At 40.3% G+C, this 25,170-nt stretch overlaps 1 protein-coding gene across 3 annotated transcripts in view; it reads left to right on the top strand.

Moving 5' to 3' along the window:
• Positions 1-600: 600 nt before the first annotated feature.
• FRMD6 (FERM domain containing 6) overlaps positions 601-25,170 on the top strand; it is a 79,059-nt gene continuing 54,489 nt past the window's right edge. For all 3 annotated transcript variants that reach the window (XM_039256111.1, XM_039256112.1, XM_039256109.1), the window contains exon 1: positions 601-680. The gene's annotated coding sequence lies outside the window, so the exon portion shown is untranslated. The remainder of the gene's footprint in view (positions 681-25,170) is intronic.

Genomic DNA, 25,170 nt, shown 5'->3' with positions numbered 1-25,170 from the left:
TGGGTGGGCCGGTGGGTGCGGGACAGAAGGCCGGGAGGGAAGCTAGGAGTCACGAAGCCTCCTCCGCCGGGATCGCCTCCTCGTTGAGTGGCCTCCACTCCGACGTTCAGGATTAGTAAAGCGATGCTCAGGCCAAACAGCCACCCCCGCCCAGCCAGACCAGGCTCGGGAGGAAGCGTTCTCGGGGAGCGAGGCCGAGCGTAGGAGAGGGCCATTCGGCCAGAAGGGGGGGGAGCTGACAGTGTCCCCTCCCGCCTCCGTCGCGCGGGGGAAAGGCCTAGAAGGCAGGGGTCCACGTACGGTACCCTTCTGCGCTCTCCTTTCTCAGGGCCCGGGAGGGGGCGGTTCCCTCCGCTTCCTCCCACCCTCGAGTCGCGGCACCCCTCCGCGGGACGCTTGGTTGGGTCCGGGGCGGGGCCGACAGGCGCTCCACGTGCGGCCGCGAGCCGGGCGCTCGGCTCCCGCGGCCGGGCGGCCACCCCCGCCACCTCGGGGCGGGCGTGGGGGCGGAGCCTCTGGGGGCGGGGCGGGAGGCGTGGGCTGGGGGCGGTCCGGACGCGGAGCGCTCGTCAAGCTGCCGGGGCAGAGGGGCTGAGAGGAGCCGGGCTGGCGCGGCGCAGGCAGGAAGGGACGAGGAGCTGAGAAGAGTCCGACGCCGGGTGCTCCGGGCTTTCTGCGAGGTATGAGCGGGAGCTCGGCGCTGGGGGGCCTCCCAGTCCGTCCCCTAGCCCGGCCACCGCGCCCCGGCTGCCCATTGTGCCCCCTGCCGGCCGGGCGGCGGCGGCGGCCACTGGACGGGACTTTGGGAGGGTTTCTGGGAGTCGAGAGCCCCAGCCAAAGCAGTGTCTTCCCTGAGTCTTTCTTCGCCTTCTTTTTGCTTCCTCGGCTCTGGGCGTCGGGCACCGGGCTGAAACGTAGCCTCTCCGCGGGTCAGAGCTCGCCCACGCCGGCGCGGGAGGACGGGGCCCCGGGGCAGCCGAGCCAGGCGGCGGGGGAGGCGCGGAGCTCCGGGGCCGCCTTTGCGGCGAGGGCCGGAGGCCGGCTGGGGCTGCGGGCTGCGCCCCGGGCTCACGGTGCCGCGCTCGGCTCTCCGGTGGTCTCTGGCGCGCTGTTCTGGGGTCGCCTGTCGGTTGCGCCCCATCGGTCGCGACTTGGACGGGGCGCCGGGGCCAGCCAGTGAACCCTACATTCCTGGGTGTTCAGCCGCCTGTTGTGCGCGGGCGGGGGGCGGGCAGCCCGGCTGCGCGAAGGGACCCGAGAGCAGCGTCTGCCCCACGGTTCCTGAAAGTGTCTAGTCGGGGAGCCGGAGATTGAGCTGGGGCTCGGCGGCGCCAGAAGGGGGCCTCGGTGGGATGCGAGTAGGGGGCGCGGCCTGCAGAATTTGGGTTCCTGGAGGTGCTTGCGGCGCGCAGGCCCGGCCCCGGGCACAAGAGACCACCAGCCTGTCCTCGAGGAGTGCCAGGAACTGTCACGTACGGACCGCTGGGGGCCACCCGTGTGAGATCCACGGGGCTTGTAACAGCACCTCGAGTCCTGGGACAGCGTAACCTAATGGGGAGGGCGTTTTCTTTAGGGCATGAATAAATGGAAAGGTGTCAAAAGAAGCATATTTTAAAGTTGAAATGAAAACTGGCAGATTTTTCAGGCCGTGCAGTTGTGAAGTTAAGTGTCCAAAGAAATATTAGCTCCTTTACACCCTTTTCGTTTTTATTTTTTGGCAAAAAGCTGTTTTGCCAGAATTTCCCTCAGGAGCTTTGCATGGCCCACAGTGGGGCAGGAAAACTTCAGCAAGCGTTCTCAGGTTGCTTTTGACTTCAAGCCTACGCTCTCCAGGTTTTTGGAGTGCGCAGAAAAAGTATCTGATTCTGTCTCTTTTTCTCTGGGATCCGACGATGTTTGTTTATTGGTTTTATAAGCATCTATTTAAACGTAGTTTTTGCACGAAATACTCCCCGTTGCCACAGGGTGTAGTTTAGGGATTAGAAAATACTGTTGGAGAAAGCTGCTAGTGGCTTCATTTTCCAAGAATGTAAGTCATTTCCTTTCTGTGATTTCAGGGAGTTGATATTTCACAGCATCAAAACTTTGTGGGGAAAATTTTCCGTAATACATCTGTCATTAAAAAGGCTTTTGACTTTTGGATTTTGTCTTCTTAGAACAGCACATAAATTTAGGCTCAGCAGTGTTAGAGGATAGGAAGTTTTTCAGAAACTGCCGCATTCTGAAAGTCTTGTAGAAAGTAATTTTAACAACCACCAAGACTTACAAACAGCCTGCACCTTAGAGAGTGGGGGAGGGGAGAAGACCAGAGGAGAGAGGCAGGAAAACAGATGCTTTTGCTGTTGTCCTTTGTAGTATAAAACTTGTAGCAGTTAATCATTTTCCTTGGGTGGGGTTTTGAGAACTAAAAGTATTATGTTAAAAAGGAAAATAGCCCACAATATGAGACAGCTGACATTCAAATGCTCTTTCCGAATGTTTGTAAATATATTGGATTTATATTTCATATTAAAATAGACCTCTGGGATCATTTGATGAGAAGGGTCCCCCAGGGCATATCTTCTATCAAGTTATCTCCAGGATATCTTCTCCAGAAAGCAGACAGACTGTAATATGAACTAATTTTCCCCCTTTTGAATTGCTTGTAAAAATGCCTGAGTTCTGACACTGATGGACCACAGTAATCAGCAGTTCTTGCAGAACTCAAAACATCTTAAGAGAAAGGAAATCTTTCTGTATTTCCACGGTCTCCTTTTTGGGGGGCAGCTGGGGTAAGCGACCAGCTTCGAGTACATAATTTGAACTTGCTGATTTAAGATGCTCCCAGCTCTACAGTAAAACAATAGGAGCAAGGATGAAGACACTGCTGTTTGAAAGCCAAGTGCCCATGTGCTAGGTAATCATTTCTGGTAACAGGTTCTGTAAAAACTCATTCAGTTGGGCCAGCTGAACCCAGGGAACGGGGGTTGTAGAGCTTTTCTGTTTCTGGACTTTGTTTTCACTTTTAACTACACTTATAAAGCCTTTGGCTTTCAGAACTTATGACATAATAGACTGTGTAGCCTTTTGTGGCAGATGCTTGAAATGAAAGTTTCAAACAGAATCGCTTTTGACTGAACTGTCAAGTGCAGAGTTTAGTGTAAATGAGTCCTGTCTCACAACTAACTTTTTTGATAAAGGAGTTCTTTGTAGTTTTCAGCTTGGATGCTGCACATTTTGATTTCTGAGACTGTGGGTTTAAAAAAAAATAAAACCTGCAAACAATTATTTTATTACATGAAAGCCAGTACCAAGAAAAGATTAATTCAGTCCAGATGTAAAAATGTATGTGAATGTTAGATTTGGATGATCTCAACAAGTTTTCCCTTTTGTTGATGAAACTGCCTGGATCCCAGATGGCATTCACAAACTGTCCCTTAGGTGGTTTTCTGAGTTCAGAACTAAATTTCAGGGGCCTTCTCTAAAGTCACTTTAAAATTGTTTTAAGCATTCTAGAAGATAGACATTTTTCTCTCTTTATGCAGAGATGGGTTTTTCCTATCCCACATGGATACAAACTTTATAAATGCCCTGGTTTGGTAAATGAAACCTGTGTCTTTCATAAGTAGGAAAACCAGAGGTATTCAGCATTGTGTAACCTTATGAACAAAACATAGAAATGGTGGCTTTCGTTTATGCAATTCCAACTTTATTCTCTTTTTTAAAGTATTTATTTACTCATTTATTTATTTGCTGGGAGAGCATGAGCAGGGGAGGGGCAGAGAGAGGGGTCAGAGGATCTGAAGCAGGCTCTGTGCTGATAGGCTGTCATCATGGAGCCCATTGTGGGGCTTGACCTCATGAACCGTGAGATCATGATCTGAGCCAAAGTCGGATGCTTAACCAACTGAGCAACCCAGGCACCCCAATTCCAATTTTATTTTTTTTAAAGAAAATAAAGAGTTTTAAATGTGTTCTCAGTCTGTAATGAATCCTGTTGTAACACAGTTTGTGGTTTCTGATAAAGCAGTTGGTCCTTCTTATAGGATGATCCCTCACCAACTAGAAAGAACAAACACAACTTAGAAGAAAACTCCAGTACTTTAAAAAAAAAAGTCTGTACTTCCAACACTACAGTTATTAAGGGTGTGTGTTGCACACGTAAAATTGTATATTTTTAAGAATTCTTTGATTATATAATTACATATTTAGGAGTTTGGTTACATTGTGATTGCGCTTTAAACAATTGAGTGTAGGATGGGGGAATAGAAAGGAAACAGTGATGGAATTTTATGAGTGGCGAAATTTTGGTTAAAACGTATCTTTCCTAAAACCCAGACAGGAAAAATAGTATTGTTGTCCTCTGTAGTTAAAGTTTGATATGAGGGGTAGTTGAGAGGTGTTTTTGAATTGCGTATTACCTGAGGAAGAGACTTTGGGGGCCTATAAAAATAAGTAGAAACAAGTTAAAGGAATAATTTGAGAGGAAAGAAGAAGTAGAGTACTGGACAATGAGTTGCAAGGAAAATCTGAACTTCGAAGGATGAATATTTAAAACAAGGCTGAAGTAGGTAAAACATTATATTTAAAAATGGCAATTAAAAATAAGATCTTTTTAGCAGAGAAAAAAGGATTCCTCTTAAGGTGCCCTACAAAGCCTGGATACAGCATGAAATGGTACTGTTATGTTGTACTCATTCTGGAAAGCTTGCATGGATTTGTGTTGAATTTCTGCTTTGGTGTTAAATAATGTTTAGGGCCTGGAGGCTTATTATTGTGCCCCGCCTCCACCCATGCCACTTCTCATTTTGAAGCTTAGAAACCTTTTTCGTCTAAACTCTCATGATTCTACAAATATTTCATTATTCCCCCAGCATTTGTGAGCGCAAGAGCCTGCCTGCCATGCTGTAGGACCAGAGGGGCTCTACGCTGGTAATGGGCATAGTTACTATAAAATTTCGAGTAAAAACAAGCTATCAGTGCTTCCAGATTATCTGATATGATTTGGTGGTGTAATTACTTCTGATGCAAGCTTGTCTGATATCACTCTGTATAGGTATCAAGTGGAGCAATCATGCAGTATACCATATTGATCAAAAAGAGATTCTAGAACAGTGGGAATGGGAAAGGAAAGAAATCACTGATCTGACATGAAGAATTTTCTCAGGAGGAGAAAAATGTAGTGTTGCATCAAATTCACATGAACAAGTTACAGGCCAAAGGAGAAGGCAATGTTGACCTTGGATCTGTGTGTAGCACAGTGTTTTCTTGAATGCCTTTTCCCACCCGTGTGGCCTTTCCTGGCAGAGCTTAATCTACACAGCAAGAAATTAAGAGATTTTGTCATTATCTAGTTTATTTCATTAATGTGGTAACTGGGATAATTCTGACCAAAACTGTCTATTTAGAACCTCAGTATTCCTAATTGATTATCCGGGGATAAATTTTCAGCTGTTTTCCAATAACCCTGCCTTTATACATAGATATGACAGAACTTTGAGCAGTAACGTTTTACAGGTACATGAAGACAGAGAGAAAAGCAATTACTTTACACTATCTTCTAGCCACAGTTTCATGTGAAGGAGGAAATGATTATAAAAATTTGGCAAATTCTGGATGAAGATTTTACGAAATTAATGAAAGGCTCACTTAGCCTTTTGGGTAGTTCTTTGTGTAGTTGAGTAATTATTTTTCTGCCCACAAGTACTTGTACTGTCCAGTTGCAGTGAAAAATGCAGAAAAGTGCACGAATCAGAAGTATAGCACAAAGTGATCATATCTAGTCAACCAGCATCCAAGCCAAAAAACAAAAAAACAACAAAAAAAATCCATCACTATCTGCTCCCCAGAAGCCTTTCTTTATATTTATAATCCCTGCCTCAAGGATAACCATTCTTTTTTCATTGCTATAGGTTAGATGGTTTTCAGAAAAAATATTTATTTTGAGAGGGGGAGGGGCAGAGAGAGGAGGAGAGACAGATTCCCAAGCAGGCTCCATGCTCAGTGCAGAGCTTGACTGCAGGGCTCAATCCCACTACCTCAAGATGATCACAAGGTTACAACCTGAGCCAGTATGTCAAGAATAGGGTGCTTAACCAGCTGAGCCCCCAGGTGCCCCCAGCCACAGTTTAGTTTTAACTTGTTCTCAGACTGCAGTTTTTTTCAAGTTTATTTATTTATTTTGTGAGAGAGAAAAAGCACGAGTTGGGAGGGGCAGAGAGAGAGAGGGAGAGGGAGAGAGAGAGAGAGAGAGAGAGAGAGAGAGAATTCCAAGCAGGCTCCACACTAGTAGCACCTAGGGCCTCAAACCTGCAAACCGTGAGATCATGACCTGAGCCAAAATCAAGAATCAGATGCTTAACCGACTGATCCATCCTGGCACCCCTCTCAAACTGCATGTAGTGCAATGAAATAGAAGTTCTCTTTGTGTCTTCTTCAGTTCAGCATAGAGTCATGTCCAAATTGATGCAGGTAGCAGTTCTTTTTTCTTTTATTTCTGTGGATGAATATACCCGTGTATTTACCTGTTCTGTCGATGGACATTTGGGTATGGGGCTAATATGTGGGGTATGACCTTTTGAAGGTTCAAGAAAAGCCAATCACTTTGGAGTTGAAAGGAGAGTATAGTCTTAAGGTGAAAAGAGAAAAGTACTTGAGAAACGTGGGAGAAAAAAATAAAGGAACATTACAGAAACACTGAAGTCTCAGCTCAATCCATAGAATCCTAGTATTTTAGAGACACAGGAATACCAACTGGACCTTGCCAAATTTTAACTGAGAACTGGAACGAAGCAGGAGGCCTTGGGTGGCAGGCAGCCTAATCAGGTTGTAGAAGTGGAGGGACTGAGGCCCTGTGAGGTTGAATGACTCAGAGTCTCACAGGTAATGACAGCGCCAAGTGTACAAGCTGCTTCTCACTCTCGGTGTAGTCTAGGTACATGCCATCTGAGGGCTAACATCCGCCCCCCTACTCTTCAGTGAGTCCGCTGGCCTAAGGACAGGGTGCTCTTTTCTGTCAACACAAAGGTATTCTGTGGCTCTGTTCAGACAGACTCAAAATCTACCCAGAGAAAATGGGGCAATGGCCAGTGAGGCAGAATTTTACCTCCTTGAGGCTTGCCTACCTCTGATCCCATGCAGAGCCCTTTTCTCCTTCTCCCTGTATTCTAGGACTTTCTAGTGAGATGTTGGGTATTTAGTGCCAGGTAGGTGACATCTTTAGGACCCTCTTGACTCATTGTTTCATTGATCCACAAATGATCTAGGCTGGACCTCAGTTTCAAAGGACTGCTTTCTAAATATTTTGAGAATAGTTCACTCCTAAGAAGATATTATGAAAAAGTCTTTTTTTGTTTGTTTGTTTGCCTCTTCCTGCCATTATGTCCTCACTGGTTATAAACTTTTCTCCTCCCTTGGACATCCTTCCCCCTCCTTCAACTTATCTTTTCATAAATACCTCTGGGAATATCCTGTCTCTACCTAAAACAACAGTGAAATTCTGATGCTGATGTCTGTGGCAGTCTCCAGGAAGCATTTACTGTAAAACGGAGGATTATGAGAAATCTAATAGATAAAACAAAGTGCTTACAGAGGAAAACAAATGATGTAGATTTTTTTCTTTTATGTTTCCCTAAAGAAGAAGAGGGCATTTTTCATGGTTTAAGAAAAGGCTCAGAATTTTGACTTAGGCTCATTAGGAAAGTGAAAAACAGGTAAAATGACAGAAGTTTTACAGATGGGTAGTAAATATATTCTGCTCAATGAAATACTGCTTAGAACAGCAAAAACTTAGCATGTGCAGTCGTAGAAAATTTTTTTAAAAATGTGCTCACCATAGGTCGTATCTCTGACAAGTTCCTCACTGAAATTACTGCAGAAAAGAATAGTACGTTTCAGAGGCAACAGGGGAGAGAAGCAGAAAAGTCTAATGGTAACAACAAGATCCTTGAAATAAATCCTCTGAGGCCCAGATCCAGGTTCCACTATTTTCCAGCGTATAACCTTGAGGAAGTTACTTTTCTGAACCTCTTACCTGTAAAGGTAAAATGAGGATAATGATAGTAACTATCCCACAGGGTTGTTTTGATTACTATATGAAAGAGTACATAAAAAGCAACAGCACAGTCTGACACATAGTCAACTGTCAAGTGATGTGAGCTTTTACTACTTAAGACAAAAAAATGTTGTATAGGATTTATAGTTTTCTTGGAAGTCCCTGAGCCTTTAATTTACAAGCAACTCATGAGATGGTATTATATTTTGTTTTTGATGACATTCAGCAGGCAACAAAACCTAGTGTTTCTCAGTTACTGATATTGGGCAATCTATATTACTGCACCAAGAATATCTACAGATTAAAAAATATTCTTTTTATGATAATTAAGTTTGAACATAGTATTTTTAAACTTAAAGACTACCAGTGGCCCATGTATTTTGCTCTTGTATCTTATAGAATTCATGCACTTTTAAAGAAAACCACTACTGGGGCGCCTGGGTGGGTCAGTTGGTTAAGCATCCGATTCTTGATTTCAGCTCAGGTCATGATCTCTCAGTTTATGAATTCAAGCCCCGCATCAGGCTCTGTGCTGACACTGTGGACCCTGAGATTCTCTTTCTCTCTTTGCCCCTCCCCCCCTTAAAAATAAATATTTCTTGGGGCGCCTGGGTGGCTTAGTCGGTTAAGCGTCCGACTTTCGCTTAGGTCATGATCTCGCAGTTCGTGGGTTGGAGCCCCGCGTCGGGCTCTGTGCTGACTGCCAGCTCAGAGCCTGGAGCCTGTTTCATCTGTGACTCCCTCTCTCTCTGACCCTCCCCTGCTCACGCTGTCTCTCTCTCTCTCTCTCTCTCTCTCCTAGAAATAAATAAAACATTAAATAAATAAATAAATAAATATTTCTTAAAAATAAAAAAAACCACTATTATTGGTATAAAGCAGTCATTGATTATTTCTCCCATCCCTGCCCCCACCATTGGCATAGTTTCTATAATGTAGGTCAGACCCCTTTAAAATTTTCTCTGAGGAGGTCCAGTGCTTAAGATTTTAAGCTACTCGTTCGATGGAAACTAATAGTCTGGAAGTTTCAAAAGGAACATTTAAGAAAAGCAAACGTAAGCACATTAGAAAGAGACACATTTACATCTAAATAGCAGAATTATAAACCCAGTCAAAATAGGCACAGGATCCTCCAGAATCATTGTGGTGTATCCTCCTACTGTGTTCATTAAAAGCAGGACCTACCTTGCCTACCCCATGCTCTGTTATGCATTGAATAATATCTTGAATTCAGTGAACATTTTTAAAGTATTAAATTTCTTAAGTCCATCAGAAATGGGTCTTATGTCTCTGTGAAGTATCCAGACTGTGTTGGCAATTTGAAAATATACTATGGTCATAGAAGGACTTAGCGAGAAGATGACTCGAGGAAGTTGGCCCCACAGAGATACCTGGGAAAGACTGTTCAGCTGGGAGACTGGCAAAAGTCTCAGTGGAAGTGTGCCTGGTGTGTTCCAGGAGCTCTGAGAGGGTCACAAAGCAGTAGTAGATGAGGTCAGAGAAGTTTAGGGGGTATGTCATGTATGGCCTGCTTGGTGGACCATTTTAAGAATGTAGGCTTTTACCCTGAGCGAAATGGGAAATCACTGGAGAGCTTTGAGCAGAGGAGTAAGGGTTTGATTTACATTTTATTAGAATCACTGGCTGCTCTGTCGAGGTAAAAAAAATGGAGCAGGGTGGTCAAGGGCAGAATCAGGATACAAGTTATCAGTTGTTGATAACAGTCCAATTGAGAAATGCCGGTAGCAGTGGAGGAAGTGGTGAGAAATAACCAGGTTTTATTTTGTAGATCAAACCACCAAGATTTCTTGCCAGCTGTTTGAGGAATATGAGAGAGATCAGAGTAAGGATAACATCAAGGCTTTTTGCATAATTATGGAGTTCCCATGAACTGAGATGGGGATCTGATGAAGGAGTTGGTTTGGGAAAGATAACAAGGAGCTGTTCTAAACATGTTGTGTTCAACTTCCAGGTGGAGAGGTTGAGTGAGTGAGTTATTGGATAGGAGTCTGGAGTTTCATATGCCCAGGCTAGAGATTCAAATTTAGAAAGTGCCGACAGAATTTGGATGAGAGCCCTTGGGGAATGTGTGTAGACAGAGAAAGCAATCTGTGGACCGCGCCTTTGGTCATGCCAGTATATACAATTTGTTGAGGAAGAGAAGAAGTCTCCTAAGAAATTCTCTTATGACATAGGTAATATGCACATATTTCTAACATAACAAGATGGGAAGAATGAACTGTGAGTTCTATTTCTGTGATAAGGCACTTGGGCTGAACCTGGGCTGTTTCAGCCTTTAAAGATTGAGTTGGTAAGAAAGGATCAATAAAGGAGACTAAGAAGGAACAGCCAGATGGATAGGAGGGAAATTGGGACAATATCCTTGAAGTCAAGTAAAGGAAGTGTCTCATGGAGGAGAGAGTGAATCAGTGGTGTCCTGGGTTACTGAGAGGTCAGGTAGGATGGGGACTGAGTTGCTGATTGGATTTAGCAATGGAAGTCATTGGTTACCTTGACAAGTGCTGTGTCAGTGGAGTGGTGGGGGCAGAACCTGACTGGCATGGGCTCAAAAAGGAATAAAAAGCTTATGAAAGAATTCCTATTTTCTTTTTATTTATTTATTTTTTATTTTAGAGAGAGAGAGCGCGCGAGCGTGAGAGCAGGAGAGAGAGGCAGAGAGAGAGATTCTTAAGTAGGCTCCATGCTGAGCTTGGAGCCTGACATGGGGCTCCATCCCATAACCCTGGAATCATGATCTGAGCTGATATCAAGAGTTGGACGCTCAACCCACTGAACCACCCAGGTGCCCTGATAATTCTTATTTTCTGTTCAGTTTCTTATAAATATTCAGTATTGAATGTAAGTACTTTTTAATATATCTGATAGAATGTGGGGTAGGACCTCAGAATACTACTAGAGGCCATGAGGGGTCTTCAGCAGGCTCTGTTGGGTATGGGGGTAGTGGGGAGCCTTTAAGCTACCCCCTAGTTATTATTGGGAAAGCTCCCAGTGTATAGATTGTAGTCCGTTTCTTTTGAAATAGAAAATCAATTCTAATGCAGTCTCTTTATATTGTGTCCCTTTAGATAAGACCTATATCCTAGAAGCGCCATCATGTTAAGACCTTTCTGTTTCTAGTAAAGATGTGTTTTTGACTTGATCCCTTACGTGAAAAGAGTATGAGAGAGCCCTAGTGACACATGTTCTTTGAGTTGGCTTCTTTCTCGGCAGTGGTGATAGATTTGAGCTGACCAGCCACACATCGTTGTGCCCCACGAACCTAGACGCCTTCATTCACAGAACAGATGGCTCGGGGTAGGGATTCCCAAGAGCCAGTAGAAATTAAGTAATAGAAACATTGCTTGTTTAATAGTTATTTTATACTTTGTTGGTAACTTCCATTGTGAATATTATTTCAAAGCATGTGATTAAGCAATTTTCAGAGTTCTGTATTGTATATCGTAATTATGCACCAAGAATTTTCTCTTCTGGGAATTACCTTTCAATTATAATGCTAACTTTCTGTAATACTGTCATCAAAACAAATCAACAAGTCTCTGATACTAATTCTCTTTTCTTTCCCTAAGCTTATTAAAATGTTAACACATTGGCCTTTAATGCTTAAATATTGTTTTTGGATAGTTAAAAGCTTACAGTGAATGGTAGAATTAAAACTTTGCTACATGTGTTTGAATGTTGTTTGGTGATAAAAGAAAGTATAGTAATCGTCTTTAGAAAGTTGCTACATATGGGGAAATGCTGGAAAGAGCAAAGACTTTTCTTTTCCAGTGGATTATGGTGCATGTTTTTTGAGAAGTGGAGCTCCAGGGACTGTATGTGTGTTTGTAGTGGGTTGTGGTATACACAGAATGTCAGCATTCTCTTAGGCGCTGCTCTGTCAACACTGCTTTATTAGTATCATTTTGAATGTTTTTTCAGCTGAAACTTGTAAGTCACTCTACAGTTTGTTAAATGAACATAATTGGCTTGTAACAGAGAAATACACAAGGCCAACATGAAATAATTTGGCAGTGTTGAGAGTTTTACTTCGTAAATACCGAAGTGTGCAGAGGTATAAAACTAAGCAAATTTTGGAATAAATGTTAAGTCTCTTAAGTCAGTGAATACAAGATGAAGTCCAGATCTCTGAAGCATGGAATTCAATATGCCAAACCTGAGCTCCAAACCTGTGGCCACCAGGAAAAATTTTTTTTAATTTTTTTAAATGTTTTTTATTTATTTCTGAGAGAGAGAGAGAGAGCATGAGCAGGGGAGGGTCAGAGAGAGAGGGAGACATAGAATCTGAAATAGGCATCAGGCTCTGAGCTGGCTGTCAGCACAGAGCCCGACGTGGGGCTCGAACCCACGAACTGCGGGATCATGACCTGAGCCGAAGTCGGATGCTTAACCCACTGAGCCACCTAGGCTTGGTTTTTAACGTAGCATGAAAATATTTATTTGCCAACATTTAGAAGTTGAAAATTTTCATTTTTTACAAAATTGATTTTTGCATCTTCTTTTGAAAAACTGGAAGGCACGGCAATGTTTTCTGGGGAGCAACGTAATGATCTCCCCTTTTATATGGGGTTTGTACTCTGTAGCCCACCATAGTCCCCAGAAGAGATCCTCTTGGCCCCAACATTGAGACCAAATGGCTGTGAGCATTTTCATCCTGCACGCTTCATTCCTTTCTTGCCTGCCCCTGTAGGCATGTGAATTTACTGTCATTGTGTTGTAGTTTTATGTAGTGTCATTTCACAGATCCGTAAGTGTAACCCAGTTGTTCTCCTCCTAGTCCCCAGTTGTCTCCATTATCAGGCTAACTATGACATACTACTTAGTGTGTGTCACACATGCTCTTCTCTTTCCACTGAACTGAGCTGCAGAATGCTTGTATCATTTCATTGGAACTTAATACATCCTACTTTATATAGTCATCTTTTTATATATTCTAGCTTACCAGCTGTAAGTTTCTCGAGGGCAGGAACTACATCTTATAATTTACTAGTGCCTAGCAAATCTACTTTACATTTACTGGATTAATTATTGTTTAGATGGTACCAGTAGATGGTAATATATAGCTATAATGATGCTTCAGAAGAATTAGAAAATACCTAAAACTCATAAAATCTATTTCCTCAGCCAGGGCTATCTTAATTTACTATATCGATTTCTTTGTAGCAGGATTTAGATCATTTATTTGAGTATTAATTCACTTACCACCTCATTTATTGCTCGTTAAGATTCTGTCATGTAGGTGGATGACGTTTCCAAGTAAGCGGATCTTTATTACACACCATTTTATTACTTTAGATGTGCTTCTTTCTAAGGCTAATACCATTTTAAATGTCTTATTTTTTTTCATTCATTTGACAAATAGTGTGTACCCTACGGAGAAGGTCCTGGAGATAGTGTGTATTCGCCATGAATTCAGGAGAGCAGGCATGATGCAGAATTATGGTGCATGCTCTCCTGAAGCTTTAACCCATTACCTAGAAAGGCAGACATTAGATAACAGAATGTATAACTGTTTAATTTCGATAAGTATACCAAGAAGTAGGGGTTGCCCTGAGACCTTATAACTGGGCACTCTGGTCTGAGGGTGGGGCTATAATGGGGAGTATAACATAACTGAATTCTAAACTCCTTGACTTTCTCATAATGCCATAGCAGTTTATAAAATATTCTGAGTGTAAAAATATTAACCTTAGAAACAAATAAATGAAGCGGTAATTTCTGTGACAAAGTAAGATTTAAAAAATTCTCTAATGAATTTACCATCAGCTGCAGTCATTACATTAATGATGAAGAATGAATTTTTTTTTTTAAATCTTCATTTTTGAGAAACAGAGACAGAGTGTAAGCAGGGGAGGGGCCGGAGAGAGGAGACACAGAATCTGAAGCAAGCCCCAGGCTCCAAGCTGTCAACACAGAGCCCCAACACGTGGCTCAAACTCATGAAATGCAAGCTAATGTCCAGACCTGAAGTAGGGCTCTTAACTGACTGAGCCACCCAGGCACCCCATGAAGAATGATTTATAATTTATAACTCTAGAGTTTATTTTGTTTGGTACCTGAATCGAACCCTATTTAAATAAGTAAATGTCAGAGTTCCTGGGAGGCTCAGTCAGTGAAGTGTCTGATTTCGCCTCATGATCTCACAGTTTGTGATTTTGAGCCCCGCATTGGGCTCTGTGCTGACAGCTCAGAGCCTAGAGCCTGCTTCAGATTCTGTGTCTCCCTTTCTCTCTGTCCCTCCCATGCTCATGCTCTGTCTCTCTCTGTCTCTCAATAATAAATAAAAACATTTTAAAAATTAAAAAAAAAAAGAAAATGGAATTTGGGCTAAAAATTTCAGATATAGCTAACTTGCAAACTTTTATTTTATGAAACCATAATTATTTTAGAGATGTTTAAAGTGAGGACATTTCTTATGTCTTCCAAAAATAGGATATAAAAAATAAACTGACTTATTCCTTCAAGAGTAGCTAGTGGATGATACCTTTATTTTATATTTCCAAGCCCGCAACTAAAATATATTAATAGTTTATCAGTCTGATCTTGGAGTGATGTAATAGAATGTTATGAAAAACTTCAGCAGTAAAGTTAGTAGCATATGTGAGCCAAAAAATAGAGTGGAATTTTGTGTGGTGTATATATTTTATCACACCAATCAGAAATGCTTTAGGCATTTTTTCCCCAAAGAAAATAGAATTCTATACTTAACTAAATCCATCTAAATATAGTGGTAAAGTTAATGTTTTGCATAGCTTAATGTCACGGTGAAACAAAGGTCAGCTGTAGTGGTGCCATTTCTGAGATTTCTGTTGAGAAACTCATGTTACTGGTAATTATAGAAAGAGATTCAGAAAAATTAACATACTTAAGGAAGTTTTAGTTCAAGTTAACCCAAGATTTTCAGATGTGAGCCTAAGGAAATGTAAGGAATCAGATCAGGAAATAGTTTTTAAGGAATGCCAAATGTCATACAGAATTTAAAATAAGTCCCAGATAAATCTTCTTAACCTTAAATATTCATTAAGTGAGCCTATGTTAATTTTAAGTTGTGAAGAAGGTATTTAATAGATTATTTATAATTTACTAAATTATTTGCTTTTATTGGTGCCTACAGAAATATAAAGAGAAATTTTTATGAATTTTAGTTGTAGAGTAAAAACTAGCAGGGTAAGCTAATGAAACTCAGTTAACTTATAAAACAAAGTTTCCTTTAATGATTGGTTGGCTTATGTACTCTTGAACTAGACTCATAATTATCTGACCAATAAGTTTTCAGGAAATTTGTAATCACCATATTATAGATAAAGGATCTAAGTTAATGCATTTTAATGTATGAACTATTTTGACTTGAGGAGCCTGAAACATTCTCAGTTGCCCAAGGGGATGGGAAAGGCTATAAAATGTTTGGGGGCTTGTGTAGCCTGGTTAGTAGTCAGTTGAATTCCATTTTCTAGGGCTTGAATCCTGACCAGATATGTTGCAGTGGTAACTCGTGTTTGTGTATCTTTTTCTGGTATGATATTATTTTTGTCTGTGTTATGGACATTAGTCAAGTCTTCCCAGGTAGGCAGTAAGATGTTCGAGGACACATAAGAGGTGATTTCTACTCTTGAATTCTTTCATAGGTGCTGTAAAACTGTTAGCTCTTGACTTCAGCCCAACAGTGTTGTGGCTTTATTCTTTCTGATCTGTATAGTGTGAGAGAGCTGTCACCTAGATTTAAACCTTCAGCAAGTCAGGGAAGCATCTGCCCCATTAATAAAAGTTAGCAGACTTGTGTTTGTATCTCCCAAGTCTGATGATGTATGTAAGTAGCACAGTAGTGATATGTATTCATATTTAATATTGGCATTGGAAATACACATTTTGTTGCATAAACATTTGAAAGGCCATGAAGAATACAGATTTTGTTCCATAAACTTTCAAAAGACTGTAAGTAAGATTGGGTTTTAAATTTCTTTTCTTTTCTACATTTATTTGTTATTGAGAGACAGAGAGAGGCAGAGCTTGAACGGGGGAGGGTCAGAGAGGGAGACACAGAATCTGAAGCAGGCTCCAGGCTCATCCAGGCTAGCTGTCAGCACAGAGCCCGATGTGGGGCCTGAACCCACAGACTGTTAGATCATGACCTGAGCTGAAGTCGGACACTCAGCCGAGCCACCCAGGCACTCCCAAGTACTAACAATAGACTGCAACAATAGAAATTATCTGTGATTTCTCAGTGCAAGAAAACAAGGTCTCTTGAAATACCTTAGACTTTGGGATTTCTTCCCAGCCTACATCAGAACAGGGTTTCTTGTTTCCTCATGCCAGGAGTTTTCTTAGGGACAGTACACCACACACTGGGGCTGACCAAGACACAAGCTTAATCCATTGGAAACGCCCATTTAATCATTCCTGCAGTTTTTTCTCTTTGGTTTGACATGTGGTGTTGTCCACTCTTGTTGTGATGATCAAATTGCTTGTAAGGAAGTGGTCTTAAAATGACATGGCTCTCCGACCATTTGAGTTGATGTGCATGGCCCTGTGCCTAGGAGCGAGATGATAACGGACCTCATATTTTCTTATTAAATAATGTGAGTCATATCCTTCTTTCATATTGGGGGTGGGGTCAAAAAGTTGGGATTATTTCTAAATGAAAATTTTATATTGTTGTGCCACCCATCTTTGCTGCTATTCTTGACCTCCTTACAGATCTGAGTTTTATCGTCCCCTGACTTCTTTTCTTCAGCCCTTCTCTGTTTTCTGTTCCTGCTTCATCTGATCACATATGTATCTTCTATTACAGAAGGAAAAAACAACTCGGTATATGGTATGTTCTATAATGGGACGAAAAGGCTAATAAAATCATGTACAGAGATATTCTACTCCGTCCTAGAGTCTTTTTTACTCAGACTGTGTGTGTGTGTGTGTGTGTGTGTGTGTGTGTGTCTCTCCCAAGGATATTAATGAAGTTATTTTATAAGAATCTTTATGAATTTAAACCTTCCAGAGGGCAGGAGCAGTTGACCCATAAAACAAACTAAAAACCATGTTTATGAAAATCCATGTTATATATCTCCCAAATCTGACATATGAATAAAATACAACTTTTCATAACAGTAATATGTAGTTACATTTAATGTCGCATTGAAAAATATAAATTGTATGTGTGTGAAAAATGTAAATACTAACTTTTCAGAAACTAAACAAAGATTGAATTTTGAAGATTACCAAATAGAATGTAGTTATAAAATAGAACATTTTTCTCAAAGAAACAAATCAGGATGTAATTGATTAGCTTCCTATAATAATTATATATATATTTAATGTTTGATTATGGGAATAATTATGTAATCATAAGAATAATTCTAAATAGTGTTATTTCAGTTCTCTTTAAGATGCTTAAGTGTAAAATGAAATAATAGTTCTTCAGAATGGTGTATGCATCTTAATTAATAAGGTTTTTCTACCTAAATACAGATAGAAATATAGCCATACAGCATGATTAAGAACTCTGTCTTTAGGGGTGCCTGGGTGGCTCAGTCGGTTAAGCCTCTGACTTTGGCTTGGGTCATGATCTTAACATTCATGATTTTGAGCCCCGCATCTGGCTCTGTGCTGAGAGCTCAGAGCCTGGAGCCTGCTTCGGATTCTGTATCTCTGCCCCTCCCCGTCTCGTGCTCGGTCTCTCTCTGTCTCAAAAATAAATAAAACATTTAAAAATTTTTAAAAAAAGAATTCTATCATTGGAGTTTGGTATTATAATAAATCACTGTTCAGAAGTTGAATTAAATCTGATATTTGAGTGAGGTCACAGATCTTTTTTTTATTTTTTAGAGAGAGAGCTCATGAGTAGGGGAGAGGGGCAGAGGATGAGAGAGAAGAGACTCTTAGGCTCCATGCTCAGTGTAGAGCCCAATGCTGGGCTCAGTCCCACAACCCTGGGATTATGACCTGAGCCAAAATCAAGAGGTACACCCAACCAACTGAGCCACCCAGATGCCAAGGTCACACATCTTAAAGTGTTGTTAAAAAATGGAATATACCGGGGCGCCTGGGTGGCCCAGTCGGTTGGGCGGTGGACTTCAGCTCAGGTAATGATCTCAAGGTTAGTGAGTTCGAGCCCCGCATCAGACTGTGTGCTGACAGCTAGCTCAGAGCCTGGAGACTGTTTCAGATTCTGTATCTCCCTCTCTCTCTGATCCTCCCCTTCTCATGCTGTCTCTATCTCTCAGAAATAAATAAAACATTTTAAAAAATGGAATATACTACTGAAATGAAATAATGCACTTGAAAGTACTTGGTAAGTGTGGTATCCCATGGAGATACCCCTCAGGGTCTTATCATAGTTATCTGAATGGTCATTTACTACCCATAGTGTGGGCAGTAGAAAAGATTGTTACAGTGTTTACCCTGACTGCAGGTCATGAGCCGGAAACTCTGACTTTGGTATATACTTGAGGGGCAAGGATATATAGTGTATCAGATTAAGAACCATGATTTGTATATACTATCTTTCTCAAAAATGGAAGGAAAGTGAAAATGTCTTTCTTTTAAGCAGCATCATATTTTATATGATTCCAGCAGCATTATAATTTATATATTTTATGACATTTTGTAGGTTACTTTATCCTCACAGTAGTAGTCCTTCTTTTACAGAAGAGGAGGGTAAATAATTTGGATGACTTGACAACTTTACCTGAAATACTTTGTGAAAAATCAGAACATGATTCTAATTCTGAGGCCTGTGTTCTTTTTTCTTGCTACCAGTCATCCTGTTGATAAAATATTTCTAGAGTATTTGCAAAATACAGTGTGACATTTTGGTTTCTTTTCCTTTTTTTAAGTCAATTTTGGTTTCTGCCAGATACTAAATCAACTTGTGTTCCGTAATTAGCTTATACTGATTTTGCCATACAGAATTTTTTGTGTCAGTCTGAACTAGATAGGGTAGTCTTTTCAAACATTTTGTATTTCCTGTGATAATGCATTTAACTTGGCACAAAATTCCTGATCATTGGATTTTACAGCAAGATATGCATAAAATTTCACACTATTAATCCTTTGTTCAGAGCAGCTGTTACCTTGAAAAAAATCTCTAGTAATTTGTAGGATTGGTTAACAAAGGAGAATTAGAATGAAGGTGTTTTTGGAATGATTGCACACTGTACATTTAAAGGTGAGACATTAAATACATTTGCTTGATTTCTCTTTAGAGCATTACAATCTTTAAGTGCTAGTGTTTTATGGAAACATACTCAGGCCTTTCTGAAGGAAAGTATTGACATGTAGACTTTGTAAATGAACCCGAATTTAGCATGAGAACATCTGCACATCTTTCTTTCATTCAACTCTTATTTATATGCCAAGCATTTTGCTGGAAATTCAGTGATGACCAAGGAATGGACCTGTCCTCTGGAAATTGGAACCTGGTTGATGAGGGAGACAGACAAACCAGTGAACACTTAAACCATGTGGCATGTGAAATGTTAACCTGTTTAAACATATTTTAACGTTTAAAAATGTTTCAATGTTAAAAAATCTGTTGTGCTAATTTTGTATAACAAGAAATTTTCTTTTATCTCTCCAGAATTCTTACTAGATAATACCACTGGTAAACATAAAAGGCCAACTTTTGTTTTTACTTAGTATCACTTAAAACTATAGTCTTTTCCCAAATCACCATGAATTCCTACCTTTGAATTTTTAAGATCGGGTTTAAACTTTCTGAAGCCATGGATTTAGCCGGTTTAGTTAATAATTGTATCACTTTTATTTGTACCCTGCACCATGCAGCAAAGGGTTTGAGGTAATATGGTGTTACTTAACACATAAGGCGCTTTAATGAACGTGTAGATTCATTACATTTCTTAAAATCAGATTTTTAGTTATATAAATTACATACAATAAAAATAAAGTTCACAGATTTTAAGTAGATAATTTGGTGACTTTGGAGAAATGTGTATAATTATGTAACCAGTGTCAATCAAGATGTAGAACATTTTTGTCATGCCGAAAAGTTTTCTTTAGCCCCTTTTTGGTCAAGTCCTCTTCTTCCACCACTTTCTCTTTTTTCTCCTTCCGCCTTCACCCCCGTTATCCATGACAACTCCTGATCTTTAGTTTTGTCTTTTATAGAATTTCATGTAAATTGAATCATATGACCTGTAGTTTTTTTTTTGTGCCTTGCTTTTGTATCTGGCTTCTGTCAGTTAGCATGATGCTTTCTAGATTCATCCATTTGGTTGCATACATTGATAGTTTTTTTTTATTGGGCAATATTAAATTGTCACAACTTTTCATTCATCTGTTATTAATGGATATTTGCATTGTTTCCAGATTGGAATGGAATTTTATTATGAATGAAGTTACTATGAACATTCGTGTGTAAATTTTTTTAATTTGATGCACTCCAGTTCATTTATATTTTAAAACTTTTTATTCAAGTATAATTAATATACAATGTTCCATTAGTTTCAGGTGTACAGTATAATAATAAAACAATTCTATACATTTCTCAGTGCTCATCAAGATAAATGTACTTTTAATTCCCTTTATCTATTTTACCCATCTGTCCACCCACCTCCCCTCTGGCAGCCACCAGTTCTCTGTATTTATTTATTTTTACATTTTTATTTTTGAGAGAGAGCAGGGACGGGGCAGAGAGACCAGGAGAAAGAGGATCCGAAACAGGCTCCACGCTGCCAACACAGAGCCCAGTGTGGGGTTCAAACTCACAAACTGTGAGACCATGACCTGAGCTTAAGTCAGATGCTTAACTGATTGAGCCACCCACGCCCCCCCATTCTCTATATTTAAAAGTCTGTTTGTTTGTTACTCTGGTTTTTTCTGTTTCTTAAATTCCCTATGAGTGTAATTCTCTATGAGTGAAATCATACCGTATTTCTCTTTCTCTGTCTCACTTATTTCTTTTAGCATTATACCCTCTAGGTCTATCCATGTTTTTTGCAAGTGGCAAGATTTCTTTCTTTTTTATGGCTGAGTAATACTCCATTATGCATATATACCACACCTTCTTTATCCATTCATCTATCAATGGAACTTGGGTTGGTTCCATACTTGGCTATTGGAAATAATGCTACAACAACCATAGAGGTGCATGTATTTTTTGAGTTAGTGTTTTTGTTTTCTCTGGGTAAATACCCAGTAATAGAATTACTGGGTTGTAGGGTAGTTCCGTTTTGCGCTTTTTGAGGAACCTCCGTTCTCTTTTCCACAGTGGCTCTACCATTTTGCATTCCCACCAGCAGCGCATAAGGATTCCTTTTTCTCTACACCCTTACCAGCACCTACTTACTGAATCTAGCCATTTTAACAGGTGTAAGGTGATACCTCATTTTGGTTTTGATGTACATTTCCTTGATGATCAGTGACAGTGAGCATCTTTTCCTGTGTCAGTTGGCCACCTGCATGTCTTCTTTAGAAAAAGATCTACTCATGTCTTCTGCCCATTCTTGATTGATTGAATTATTTGGGTTTTTTGGTGTTGGGTTGTAGGAGTTCTTTGTATATTTTGGATAGAACTCTTTCTCAGATATATCATTTGCCAATGTGTTCTCCCATTCGTTAGGTCGCCTTTTTGTTTCGTTGATGGTTTCCTTCACTGTACAACAGCTTTCGATACAGTGTAGTCCCAGTACTTTCATTTTGCTTTTGTGTCCCTTACCTCAGGAGACATATCTAGAAAAACGTTGCTAAGGCTGGTGTCCAAGAAACTACTGCCTACTATTTTCTTTCAGGAGTTTTTTGGTTTCAGGCTTCACGTTTAGGTTCTTAATCCCATTGTATATAGTGTTAAAATGTGGCCCAGCTTCATTCTTTTGCATGTAACATTCTAGTTTTCTCAGCATCATTTACTGAAGAGATGGCCATTTTCTCATTGTATATTCTTGCCTCTTTTGTTATAGATTGACTATATACGCATGTGTTTATTTCTGGAGTCTATCTTAAAATCTGGGACTGTGATGCTTCTGGCTTTGTTCTTTTTCAAGATTGCATTGGCTATTTGGAGTCTGTGGTCCCATTTAGTATTATTTGTTCTAGTTCTGTGAAAAAGGTTATTCGTATTTTGATAAGGATTCCAAGCGTAAGTCTTTGGTGGATGTATCTTTTCATTTACCTTGGGCAAGTACCTAAGAATGAGTTCTATGATAAATTAATGTTTGACCTTATAAGAAGCTGTAAATTGTTTTCCAAAGTAGTTACATCTTTTAACATTCTCAGCAGCAGCGTCTGAGAGTTCTAGTTGCTCTGAATTCTCACCAAGGTTTGGTATTCTCTGTCTTTTCCATTTTAAACATTCTAGGGGTGTGCATTGTGGTATCTCGCTGTAGTGTATTTTTTATTTTTTATTTGAGAGAGAGAGAACACACATGTGCAAGTATGGGAGAGTGGCAAAGGGAGAGAGAGTGAGAATCCCAGGCAGGCTTCAGGCTCAGCACAGAGCCCAGTGTGGGGCTTGATCCCACAACCCTGGGATCATAACATGAACCTAAATCAAGAGTCAGACACTCAGCCAGCTGAGCCACCCAGGTACCCTTCACTGTAGTTTTTAATTTCATTTTCCTAATGACCAATAATATTGAGCATCATTTCAAATGCTTGCTTGCCATTTGTATATCTTTTTTCGGTGAAGTGACTGTTTAAATCTTTTGGCCATATTTTTAAGTGAGTTTTCTTCTGTTAGTAAGAGCTATTTATGTATTCTGGGTTTAAGTCTTTAATTAGATAAATGTTTAAAAATATTTTTTTTTCAGTCTGAGGATTTCATTGCCATTTTTAAACTGACTTGCAAGGAGCAGGATTTTTAACTGTAAAGAAGTCCAACTTATCCTTTAAAAAAATACTTGATCACAAAGATCTCCTAGAAGTTTTCTGTAAGTTTTACAGTTCTAGCTTTTATATTTGGATCTGTAATTCAAGTTAATCTTTGTATTAGGGTTGAAGTCAATTCTAAGTTTATTCTCTCAGTAAAGTACCTTAGCACCTTTATCAAAAATCAAATTACTTCCGGTATATGGCTCTGGACTTTTTATTCCATTGACTAACAACATATCTTTAGGCTAATATTATACTGCTTTAGGGGCACCTGGGTGCCTGTCTTTAAGTGCCCAACTCTTGATTTTGGCTCAGGTTATGATCTCACAGTTTGTGAGACTGAGTGCTACATGGAGCTCCACACTCACAGCACAGAGCCTGCTGGGGATTCTCTCCCTCTCTGCCCCTGCTCTGCTCGCACATGCATGCATGCTCTCTCCTTCTCTCAAAGTAAACTTTAAAAAGGTAAAAATGATATATACTGCTTTAAGTAATATATGTACTCTTTACAGTACATCTGAAAAATCAGCTTTGAATTTGACTAGAAAGGTCAGACCATACTTGCTTTGTTCTAATATTAGGGAAAAACCATTTACTCTTTCACCATTAAGTGTAATATTAATTGTTGGTTTTTCATAAATGGTCATGACTTCTACTCTTGGAGCAAGTAATTTCCAAATTCTAGACAGATTAATGCAATTGGAAGGTGTTTTTGAAGGACTCCTTAGAGTGGATTTCAGGATTTTGTCTCTTCATTTTTAATAACTATTTCGAGGGTTACTAGTAGACAACTTATAACTTTCCAAATTTTATCTGAAAAAGAATTTTCATCCAGCTTTCCCTAGAGAGCCCATGATTAGTACCAACACCATATTTTCTTAATTCACTTTTCCAGAAGAGAAGGTCGTGAAGGAAAATAGGCACTCCTTTCTTAATGAGTACTTTTTGAACACTTGAATAGTTTTGCCTCTGGATCTGAGGCGATAATGGTTCTAAGGAATTTGTTGGCAATATAGAATGTTTTCTTGGTAGAATTATAGGAGTGAGAGGACAGGGATGCACCGTAGGTATTGGACAGTAGTCCTGCCATGAGGAATGGCTGACCTCGGAGTAGGCTGCTCATCTGGTTTATTCAGGATAATAGTCTATAGGTCAGCCTCAGGACTAGCTGCCTTTCCAGGATGATTAGAGCCATTAAAAAAAAAAAAGCAATATTAAACAGAGGTAGGTTAGTTTCTGTTTTTTGTTTGTTTGGTTTGTTTTTAACTTCAACATTGAATTATGGTTCCATTTTTCATGGAGGATTAGCCCCGTCATTATAGGGTAACGTGTAATTCTGATTTCCTTCCTCCACACCCTTTAAAAACCAGACTTTTAAGTCTCTCTCAAAGCATTTGAGGATGATTACTATCAGGAGGAATGTTGTCTTTTGGCGGCACGCAGGGGGATGCACTTCACAGAACCAGAAAATCCAATGAACAGGTAGGTCAAATGGAGACAACTTGACTGGGCTCTTAAGTGACTCACTGTTGGATGGTGTGGACTTCACCAGAGAGCACAGAGATTCACTGTTAAATGACTTTTATGTCTACTCTCTTTGGGATATAAGGTAATACTCAAGTTGGCTTTGGTTTCTTACTTCAAAATCCCAGTTGAGATGAGTTCTAGAAACAAGGTCTGTGAATTGGTGTATGGGAAATAGAATATTACTGTACAGGTAAATACTGCTTGAAAATGAGATTTCACACTTGATGGACCTAGCAAATTTATGGTGGTTGTCTTCTAGAAGTAAGTGAAGGGAATTAAACACTAGATGATGGGTAGAAGAGAGCCAGCTTCTGATCGAAAATTACCTTGGGGGAAACCTAAGGGATGCAGCTGTGGCTCCCAGTGATGTTCTTCACAGCTGCCATAACAGTCATGGATTTGTGTTTCTCCAAAATAACACAAATCACCTCAGTCTCCTTGGAGAAGATTAGCTAATGATTGGATGATGCCCCAGGGGCATAGAGTAGCCATATAGAACTGGGAAGCCCTATAGAAAATAAACATTCTTATCAGTTTTCTTAAGCAATGACTTTTAAAACTGTAAGTCAGAGTTTCAGACTTTTTTCTTAATGATTAAAATAATCATTGTTGGAGTGCCCAGATGGCTCAGTCAGTTGAGCTTACAACTCCTGATTTCAGCTCAGGTCATTATCTCATGGTCCTGAGATCGAGCCCTGCATTGGGCTCCACACTGGGCATGGAGCCTGCTTAGGGTTGTCTGTCTGTCTGTCTGTCTCTCTCTCTGTCTCTCT

Source organism: Hyaena hyaena, unplaced genomic scaffold, assembly GCF_003009895.1.
Source record: "Hyaena hyaena isolate Hyena2069 unplaced genomic scaffold, ASM300989v1 scaffold_559, whole genome shotgun sequence".
Classification (NCBI taxonomy): Eukaryota; Metazoa; Chordata; class Mammalia; order Carnivora; family Hyaenidae; genus Hyaena; species Hyaena hyaena.
Note: the sequence above shows the minus strand (reverse complement) of the source record. Positions and strands in the feature narration are given on the sequence as shown.